Below are 6,000 nucleotides of genomic sequence, written 5' to 3'. Positions count from 1 at the left end.
TAATAATAATTGAATGTGTTTAAGTCCATCTCCCAGTTGCCCAAGGGAAATGTTGGACTAATATTTTTTTTTATTTAGGTGAAATTCGCAGTCCTAATTTTATATTAACGATTTTAAAGTCTACAATTCAGTGGCATTTAGCGCATTCACAAAGTTGTGCCGCTGCCACCTCCATCTACTTCCAGGACATCTTCATCACCCCAGGAGGAAACCCCACACCATTTAATAGTCACTCCCTACTCCCCCCACCCCCGCCCAGTCCCTGGCAACCACCAATCTGCTGTCTCCATGGATTTGCCTGTTCCGGATATTTCCTACAAGTGATCTTTTTGTGTCTGGCTTCTTTCTTTGCACGTGCTTCCGAGTCCAGGATGTCATCAGGCTCATTCCTTTTTATGAGGGAATGACATGTGCTAACTTTAGTGGGACTCCAGTTGCACAGCTACAGCTTTTACAGCAAGTCTGGAAGCCCTGTGCACCATGAGGGTGGAGCACGTGGGGAAGCCCTGGAGGTCCCGCCTCATCTCAGATGCAGTCAGATATCAGCTGGAGAGACCGAGCCCCCTGAGCTGAGACATCACTGCTCGGCCTCGCTTGTCCCAGCAAGTCAGCCGTACCGTGCAGACCCTGCAGACCCCACACTGAGCCTAACAGCTGAGAACGGCGCTCCTTCATCCAAGCCCGATGTCTGCCCAGGGCAGGCAAGGTGACTCTGGAGAACTAGCAGTGGCCACTCAAGTCATCTGGCCTGAAAAACATGTGGGTCTTGCCACATGAAAGAAGCAGGGCGACCTGGGAGCAAAACTGCAGCCCTGGCCTTGGTCCCCAACTATGAAGGGCAAGGACTCACAAGAATGGGTACATTGGTTCGGAACCTGGGGAGAATTCAGAGGATCTGTGAACCTGAAAGAAAACATCTCATTCTTTCTCATGTACATCTCAACTTGACAACTGTGAAGGAAGGCCCCAGCCACAGCAGTGCAGCAGGATCTGCCACAAAACCAGAGGCATTTTCCTATCACGTGACAGTTGCTGCAGACATCTTGAAATATCACTTATGCAGATCATTATTTCTGAATTAACGTGGTACTCAAAGCCACCTTACTTAATGCATTAAAAGAAGCATGTACACAGTTCCCACTGTGGCACAATGGGATCGGGAGTGTCTTGGGAGAGCTGGGACACAGGTTCGATCCCCAGCCCGGCACTGTAGCTTAAGGATCCAGAGTTGCTGCAGCTGCAGCTTAGGTGGCAACCACAGCTCGGATCTGATCCCTGGCCAGAGAACTCCATATGCTGCGGGGCAGCCAGAAAGAAAGGAAGGGAGGGAGGAAGGAGCACGTACAGTGTTCCTGCTGTGGCGCAGCAGGTAAAGGATCCCATGTTGTCTCTGTGGCAGCACAGTGGGTTAAGGATCCAGCATTGCCACAGCTGTGGCATAAGTCAGAGCTATGGGTCAGATTCAATCATTGGCCCAGAAATTTCCATATGTCACAGGTGTGGTGAAAAAAGGAAAAAAAGAAGAAAAAGAAGCAGCATGTATAATTGCTAAAAGATAAACACAACTCAAATATCTATCAATCAATAAACAGATAAACAAAATGCAGCTGTAAAAAGGAACGAAGCACTGACACACCATAAAATGGATGAACGCGACACATATTATGCTGAATGAAATAAGCCAGTCACAAAAAACAGAACTGTATGATTCCATTTTTATAACATTCTGAATAGGACAACCTTGTAGTACAGGGGGTCAAGGAACCAGTGTTGTTATTGCAGCAGCTCAAGTTGCTGCTGTGGCGAGGGCTTAATCCCCCGGCCAGGAACTTCCATGTGTTTTGGGCATGCCCCCCCCCCAATTTTTTTAAATTTTTAATTAAATAAAATATTCGGAACAGAGGAATCTGGAGAGAAAGAACGCAGATAGACAGGTGGTTGCCAGCACAGAGGGGTGAGGGGAAATGCGGAGCAACCGCTTCTTGAATACAGAGTTTCCCTTTGGGGTGAGGAAAATGTTTTAGAACTAGATGGAAAGAGTAGGGGCACAACACTGTGAATGCACCAAATACCACTGAACTATACACTTTAAATAGGTTCATTATAGGTTTTGTCATGTCCTTCACAATGAAAGCGGCATATATAACAATACATCATTTTTAAAATAGTTTCATAGTTACATTTCAGTACTATACCCCTGGGAATTTTCTTTTATGCATTCAAAACCCTTATACTGAGAAGGGTTTCAATGGCTTCACCAGATGTCAAACACCCTTTGATATAAAAAGTTTTGGACGGAGTTCCCATCGTGACACAGCGGAAACGAATCTGACTAGGAACCATGAGGTTACAGGTTTGATCCCTGGCCTCGCTCAGTGGGTTAAGGATCCGGCGTTGCCGTGGCATAGGTGTAGATCTGGTGTTGCTGTGGCTATGGTGTAGGCCAGCAGCTGTGGCTCCAACTAGACCCCCAGCCTGGAAACCTCCACATGCCATGGTCATGGCCCTAAAAATAGCAAAAAAAAAAAAAAAAAAAAAAAAAAAAGCTTCACTCCCCTGGACCGGAAGCCCTCCGTGGCTCACTCTTCATATTTATTTTTACCTGGATGGGTGCAGTCCTGACTCCAGGCCCATCCTGACACTGTGTGGAGAGGCCAGTGGCTTCTTCAGTGCAGCCTGGTGAGAGGGGAGCACTGATCTCCCTCTGCTTCTCACTGCTAATGAGACTGGTGGTAGACAGACAGGGTTAAAACCCCAAGTGTACTCATTACCGCACACTTACAACCTATCATTTGGTGTGGAAGGCTCTCCAATCTCCGGGAGCCATCTCTAAAAATGCAGATGTGCCCAGAGAGGTGAAAGCCAGCATGGTAACCAGGGTGAAGCTGCAGACAGTGAGGCTGGACCAGATGGCAGGTAGAGGAAGACAGAGCTTCAGGGGACAGAAGCAGTGGAACATGATAGGGGAGGCTGACAGAGGACCCTGGCGTGAAAAAGGCTGCCTTGGTGTGATTTCCAGGTCTGAGGCTGGCCTGCCTCCCTGAACAGGGAATGTCATGACACTGCCACCTGGTGTGGGTGCAAATCCCACCCAGTAATGAGCCCACTCCCAAATGAAAGTGCAGCACTAGCCACTGAATGCAGACACTGGCTGGTTATTTGATTCAGCCCTCAGTTCCCCTGTACCTGTTCCCTGTCCTTCTGCATCTGCATTCATGCGCCCCTCTCTGGTTGTAAACAGAGATAAGAGGGGTCACCATTGACGATGCGATGTGCCAGATATATTATAGTGTGATCACAAGTCATCCTTCCCACAAACCCACACAGTAGGCGCTCTGTATAGATGGAGAAACCTCAGCTCAGAAAGAAGAACCTGCTGCTTGTGCAGAGCTAGGACCCAAGACCCAGGCTCTCTCCTCCACCACCCTCTTCTCCTGAGAGCAGGGAGTCCTCCTGGCACTGCCTCACTTACCACCTCGAGAGCTGAGCAGGCACATGTTCCGATTTAGCAGATTCTGCTGAGTATCTTTCCAAAGGGCTTGTTCCCGTTTTCACTCCTACCAGCCATGTATGGATGTTCCTATCATCCTAGGTCTTTATCAGCCCTTGGGGGTCACCCATCTATCCATTTTAGCCGTTCTGGTGGGTTTATAGCAATGTCTCAGTTTGCATGTCCCTGATGACCAACAAAGCACTTTGTGAGGTGCTTGAGTCTCTTTCCCAGTTTTATTTTTGCTGTTGTTGCTGTTTTGTTTCTTAGGGCTGCACCCAAGGCATACGGAGGTTCCCAGGCTAGGGGTCCAATCAGAGCTGTAGCTGTTGACCTACGCCACAGCCATAGCAATGCAGGGTCCGAGCCGCATGTTCAACCTATACCAGAGCTTATGGCAATGCCAGATCCTTAACCCGCTGAGCAGGGCCAGGGATTGAACCTGTGTCCTCAAGGATGCTCGTCAGATTTGTTAACCACTGAGCGACGACAGGAACTCCTCTTTCCCAGTTTTATATGATATCTTTTTTTTTCTCATATATTCTGCAAATGTCTTCTCCTGCTCCGTGCTTGCCTTTTCACTCTCTTAACAGGGCCTTTGATGAAGAGAAGCTCTCAATTTTAATACAACCCAAACTGTGGATCTTTTCCTTTATAGTCATGATCTTTGTATCATGAAGATATTCCAGATATTCTTCTATGTGATCTTCTAGAAGGTGGAACTGATTTTCATATACAGTGTGAGGTAGGGATCAAGCTTCCTATTTTTTCTCTGATGGCTATCCAACTGACCCAGGACCATTTATGGCAAAAATCATTCAGTAGTGTCTCTGGTGTCATATACCACATGCCCATATACACTGGGCCTGTTTCTGGGCTCTCTACTCTGTTAATTGGCCTGTCTGTCCCTCCATTCAAAATTTTTTAACCTCTCTTGGTGAGTCTAACATGCAGCCAGGGTTGAGAACCACTGATTTGGGAAGTTGCAGTTCATGATGAGAGATTTGGGTGTTGGTCTAAATGCCCAGTAAAAGATTTTCAGAGGAAAAACAGATTAAATCTGGGGCATGGGAAGAGCAATGTGAGAAGCATGGAGAAATTTCCCATGAAGAGAGTAGGAAATTGGGCAACAGGCCAAAAGCCAAGACGCTTAGAGTATTGCATTCTCCTCTCTGCTCCCTCTCTTCTCCCAACTGCGACCTCCAGATCCCTCCAAGACAAAGGGCAAAGAAGGAAATACAAACTCAAGAAGGAATGCTTGGATCACCGGCAGCGATGCCTGAGGAAATCTGATCCCTCCTGCAGCCACAGTTGATTCCCAAGTTGCCATGGCACTTCCTGTAATTAATGGCTAGGTTTTAATTAAACATTGATTAGCCTCTAATTAGTCTAATGATTAGTCTTAGGGAGGAGACAGGGCTGTCAAACCCCATAAAGGAGGTGGGGAGATAATGAAAGATTATGGCTTAGGTGGAAATGCTATTTCTCCCTCCCTCCAGGCCAAATGTTTTCTATAATTTTGGTCTATTATAAATGATGCTTTCAATGTGAATTTTTCTAATCGGTTTGAGTCTGATGAAGTCCCAGGTGACTGATGCAAGGAAGATTGAATCTATTCGCCTTTTCATCAGATTTCAGCCTCTTAATGCAGCTAAAGAGGAGCCTTTTCCCACTTAGACAGGAATTAGTCTCTGTCTCCACAGTGAAGTCATCCTGGCCTGAGGCTGTCCCCTCCCAAGGTCTTTGTGTTGGGGCTCAGACCTTGCCTAGGATTTCTGAGATGCGAGCATAGTAGGACTTTATCCCCCAGGGCAGAGATTTTGCAAGCACCAAATGCCCCATATCACCCTCTCCTCATTCTTCTCCACTTTGCCCACACCTCCCACCATATTGATGCAACTCTGGCTTCATTCGGAAAACAGCATACTAGTCACATGCTATCTACTCCCAATAAAGGATGCATGCATCCTCCCTCATTCAAAAAATAAGGCTGAGTTGCAGCACACGGACACAGCTTGGAGTAAATTGCATTTAAAGTTAATCTATTGGAACTTAACTATGCAGCAAATCCTGGGGCGAGGAAAATGATTCGGTGATACTGGTTCATCACCCCAGTATATCGTCCATAAGTTTGAATTTACGCAGAACAATATAGGATTCCCTTAAAGCCCTGTGCTGAGGGCAACGCTCAGGAGAGAAATTCAGAAAGGCTTAGGGTTGGGGAAGAGACCCTGGCCCCAGAGGAAGGCAAGTCCTCACAAGCAAGACTCATCAACCTGAGAAGACCCGACATTTGCTCTTGGGAGCTCCTGGGGCTACCAGAAACACCCCAGCTAGAATCAGAGAAGGCATGATGAAGGCTCAGAAACCACTGGAAATACTCACGCTTTTTTAAAAATTGTGGTAAAATACACATAACATAAAATTTAGCATTTTAACCATTTTTAAATATACAGCACAGTGACCTTAAGTACATTCACACTGTCGTGCAGCCATCACCATCCATCTCC

Source organism: Sus scrofa, chromosome 12 (genome assembly GCF_000003025.6).
Source record: "Sus scrofa isolate TJ Tabasco breed Duroc chromosome 12, Sscrofa11.1, whole genome shotgun sequence".
NCBI lineage: Eukaryota > Metazoa > Chordata > Mammalia > Artiodactyla > Suidae > Sus > Sus scrofa.
This window is presented reverse-complemented; position numbering follows the sequence as displayed.